This window comes from Urocitellus parryii, chromosome 5 (genome assembly GCF_045843805.1).
Source record: "Urocitellus parryii isolate mUroPar1 chromosome 5, mUroPar1.hap1, whole genome shotgun sequence".
NCBI classification, from domain to species: Eukaryota; Metazoa; Chordata; class Mammalia; order Rodentia; family Sciuridae; genus Urocitellus; species Urocitellus parryii.
Window position 1 is genome coordinate 85,546,545 of NC_135535.1, and position 5,484 is coordinate 85,552,028.

A 5,484-nucleotide genomic window follows, 5' to 3' on the forward strand; every position below is an offset into this window, starting at 1 on the left:
CTTCACTCTATGGCATTTGATATGACATCCCAAGCATACTAATACAAACACAAACTAAAGGATAATAATTAGGATAACAATTTTCCTCATACTAGCTCTATATTTAAAAACTTATGATTCTTGGGATGCATGCCTAGAGGTTTTGATTCAGTTGCATGGGAGCGATGCCCAGGAATTACCATTTTTTAAAAGTCGTCAGGGGATTCTAATGTGGCCAGTGGTGAGGACTGTGAGCTAAAGGGAGGAATCATCATTATCATTATAACAATACAGTTTATTACATACTATATAAGTAATTGACATATATTGTGCTAAATGCCAAACAGAACTTTATACTGTTTTCCTTTCCCCTAGGAGCTGGCAAATTATAAATTTATTAGTTATAAATTATAAATTCCTTATATGATATGAATACTGATATAAAACTTAATCTAAAGTGTTATATCTTCTGCTGATACAACTGGATATCTACATTCAAGAGAAAGAAGTTTTATCCCACTGTACACAAAAATTAATGCAATGTGGAACAACAATCTAATATATAAGAATTAGAACTATACAACTCTTAGAAGGAAGCATAGTTCTAAATTTTTGTGACCTTAGATTTAACAATGGATTTTTATATGTGGTACCAAAAAATATAAACAAAGGAAAAATAGATAAATTTGGTTTCATCAAAATTTAAGTGTTGTGTTCATCAGAGGATATTATTATGATATTATTTAAGTAAAGGAAGAAAATATCTGCAAATAATATAATTTAATAAGGGTTTAGTATTCACAATATGAACAAAATCCTCACATCTCACCAACAAGGACAAACAACCTAAGTAAAACATGGGCAAAGTACATGAGCAGACATTTCCCTAAAGGATATTAAACAAATAGCCAGTAAGCATCTTAAAAGATGCTATCATTAGGCATTAAGGAAATGAAACTCAAAATCACAAAGATATTACACTTCACATCCACTAGAATGGCTGTAAATAAAAGAGAAAAAAAGAGGAGGATCATAGTTGTTGGCAAGGATGTGAAAAAAAATCTTTGTACATTGCTGGTAGTGATGTTAAAGGGTTTAGTTACTGTAGAAAAGAGTTAAGTGGCTCCTTAAATAGTTAATTTTAGAATTAGAATGTAACCCAACAATTCTACTCCTAGGAATATACCCCAAAGAATGGAAAAACAGATACTCAAATATGTGCACATGATTTTTCATGGAAGCAGTATTAATGATAACCAAAAGGTAGAAACAACCCAATGACATTCTATAGACAATGAATAAACAAAAGTGGTTCATACATTCAGTGGAATTGTTTAGTCATAAAAATTGTGTACATTAAATGCAATAAGCTATGTGAAAGAAGCCATACACGAAATATCTGGGTGATTGGATTTATACAAAATATTCAGAATAGGTAAATCCATAGAGATAGAAGACAGATTGGTGATTGACAGCAATTGGAGGAGGTAGAAATAGTTCATGCTTAATGGGGTAGATATCTTGAGAGTAATGAATTTTGAAACTAGCTAGAAGTTGTGATTGAGCAACATTGTAAATGTACTAAATGCTACTGAATCAGCTACTTTAAAATGGTTAACTTTATGTTATATGAATTTTACCTTAATTTTAAAAAAGTCTCAGGCAAATTGGGACAAGTTGGTTATTCTATCCCTTGCATGTGAGAAAATTTATGTGTAAAGCAACTGGTTCTGCGTTAATCCTTAAAACTGTTTAACATATGATACCTTTACAACACTTAGTGGAACACACAAAGTATCCAATAAATATTAGCTACTCTTAAAATTAGGTGAGGGAGTTTGTAGCAATTTATGAAAACACCATACATAATATTAATTCCATATCTGTGGCTCCTAGCCTAGTTTCAGGCACATGATACACATTCACTTAATGTTCCTAGAATTGATGTGACTGGCAAATCTCATTCTCATTCGCTTGAGTACAGATACTCAAGAACAAATTACATATCTCATCACTTCAAATTCTGAAGACAGGTTGATTAACGTACCAGTAGACAATCAAGTCTGGGCACTATCTATTACTCCATACACTATTTCATATAAAAACATTGAGATCTCCACACAGAGGAACAACTGATATGGCACAAAGGCCCATGTTTAGTTTTGTGTGAGTAATCTCATATATGGTTGAGACAGTGGTACAGTTAATAATTTGTCCTGTGGACAGGAACCTGAATTAAAGAAATCCACGTACGACCTGCAGGTGTCTTCTCAATTTCAATGGCAAAAGAAATTCAAGGAAAATTAGGGGCATCTCATCCCTAAATATGATGGTCTTTTCTCCAAACAGGGCAATAAAAACTTCAGACTGTGAGTTTTGTCAAAGTCCTTGTTTTGATGCTTATAAACTCTTATAAACTAGGTCAGGATTCATGAACAGGAGCAAGAGCCGCTGCTTAACCAGTTAGAGAAAGCTTTTATGGGGAGGAAGCCGTGATACTACTTTCAGTTTTCTACTTTTATTTTTAGCACTTCTGCATTCAACAACACATTCCTGGACACTAAATTAATGAGCCTTCTACACATATTCAGTACTTTCCTTTGAGAACCTCATAACGTGCTATGCGTTGGGTGGAACTCACTGTGTTCTCACATGGTTACGATTCTGCTAGGCTTAGAAGAATAATACTGTATTTAGTTTTGTAATCTCCTCATTTTATAAGGCAGATATTTTGTGACTGAAACAGGACCAGCAATAAGGTTATTGGTAGGTGATTTCTGCTTATTGACGTTTCTGACACAATAAATGCAGGGTCAATCCATAAAAAGACCATTAAATGAAATTCTCAATTTCAATCACCCTATCCTTTCTCCCCAAACAGTTCTGCAGTCTTCAGCCTTATAATCTCAGTACTTATCACCACTGGCTGCCCAAATGCTCAAGATTGGATTTGGGAGTCCTTGTCAATTCTTCCCTTTTCTTGCATCCTCACACATATCCTACCAGCAAGTCACATCTTGTCACTTCCCTCCAGCTTCCCTTCCCCATGCTGGTCCTAGATAACCACTCTTCTCACCAAGACTCTTGCAATGGCCCCTCCACTCTTGCTCTTGGACTTTTTCAGCACATTCTTTGTAAATCAAACAGCATGATCTTTGCAAGAGGCAAACCAGTCACTGCTGGTCTGTTGAGAATCCTCCCTTGCTCCTCACCCTCCTTCCACCAGTTATGCCCATTGTTGTCCATGAGGAAATGCTTGTGTTCTCTTCCCCTGGCTCATTTCACCTTGGGTATTCTGTCTAAAGTTGGTCTCCATGGCCATTACACACAGCAGCTGTTTTATTCCTTAGTCCTCATTCATTTCTTTTATCATAGGCCCAAATTGTATTTGTTTTATTATTATCCATCTATTAATTTTCTTTCTTTTAATTTTTTTTTAGTCGTTGATGGACCTTTATTTATTTAATTTATTTATATGTGGTGCTGAGAATCGAACCCAGTACCTCACACATGCTAGGCAAGTGCTCTGCCACTGAGCCACAACCCCAGTCCCCCATTTTTTTAGTTTTCTACTTTTAGAATGAAGTTCTGTGATGACAGGGACTGCGTCTTATTGACGGCACTATCTCCAGCTGTCATAGTGAGCCCGCTAACTGCCAAGAGAATGAATCTGTCACTTTTTCTGGCTCCTTCCTTCTTCTGCTGCCTCTTTGCTTACCACTTCAGCCCCCAAACTGCTGATGACTCACTAGAAAAGGTCAAATGTTAGACAGAGGTTAAACACTCTTGTTTAATTTGCTGTGACAAGGATTTTCTTACAATTTTTGTAACTTTTCTTTCCCCTAAATATGTGTGTATAGGAAAGGCTGGGCTGGTAGTGAAGGGTAGGTAGAATTCACATATTTTTCTCTCTAAAAATGAAAGGGGTGAAATATTTGTAGAAAATATAAAAATAAAAAAAATTGGAGACAAATCCAACATTTGGAAGCAAAGTTTTATTTTCTAAGAATCAATTTGATTGAGTGCCAGAGACTCATTTCATGTAAGGTGAGCCTAGAAAAAAGGCATACAAAATGATGTGCAGATCTGTTTTGGATCCCCATGAAGTTTTCCCCTAAATAAGTCATTTTAAGAAACCCATTGTCTTCTAATTAAAGGTATAACTTAGCTATGAAATGTTTGAATTCTTATTTTTCAATATCAAAAGTGTATACTGAGCTTGGAATCTTCTTGCTAGTGTAATTTTTTGTAGCATTCTTCCTATCATTTGGAAAACAAGGTTGGTCACTTTCTAGATAGAGGTTCATTTTTCTTGGGTCACCTGAACTGCTTGTAGATTCATTCACTAACCACTTAGCCAAACATTGTTGGGGAGGTGAGATGAATCTTTATTGACTGATTTACCACTGTTTGCTGCCATTTTATGCCTCTCAACTCCCTCGAGAGATGAGATTTAAACTTAGGTGAGCTTAATATTTATTTTCTCTGTTTGGACATAGTTTGTATCCTTTTTTATTCTTTTACTATTTCACCACATGTGGTCCATCTCTTCACACATTGATATGCCTCATGTGATTTAACCAGTTTCTTAAACATCTCCTGTCCCTCAAAGAATTGTATTTTTATTATTACTTTCCAAAAAATACCATGTCTCCAGAAAACTTTTAGATTTAGCACACCTGGTATAATTCAATGACATTTCTCCTGAAGTGCTAGATTACTTCTGTGTGGGTTCCTTGGAGGACATCTCTCCCGACCATCAACACTGATAATCTGCCTTTGCTGGTTGTTCTCCCAACTTTCGGTGATGTTTATGAAGTTCAGAAGACCTTCACTCAGTGTTTCATGATCTTTCCTTGGTCATTTTCTTAATTTCATCATAGATACTACTTACCACTCTCACCACCATTTTGTGGAATACGTATCAGATACACACTTTTTGATTTTTTTTTTTTGTTATACAATTATGGGTCAAAACTACTCAACACAAAGTAAGTAGTGGAAAGAACATCTACAGCAATGTAAATAATATGCGTTCTAGAACTCAGGAAATAAGGTAGAGTACCATTTAGCACAGGGTCTTTGCAATATATGCACTAATACTTTATAGACAGGAGCACATGAACAGTGCAGTATGTTGGATAGATCTCACTGGATGAGAAGGTGTCATCTACAGCATGAGGCAAACATGGGTATATGATTATACATGTACTTATACATATATAAACACACACATATACATATATACATACAAACATATATACATCTATACATTTATGCATGTATATGTATTTTATGTAGATATTATAGATATGTGATGAGTCAACACTGTGTGGGACATTATAAATTGGGTGTGTATGTATTACACTAAATATGAATTTGAGAAAATACTTAAGCAAATGCCCCAACAAATTATAATTAGGTTTATGCAGTACACTTAGAGTTTCATTTCATTCTGAATAAGATTAGTTATATTTTTATTTACAGTTTGTAACCAAGAAAACA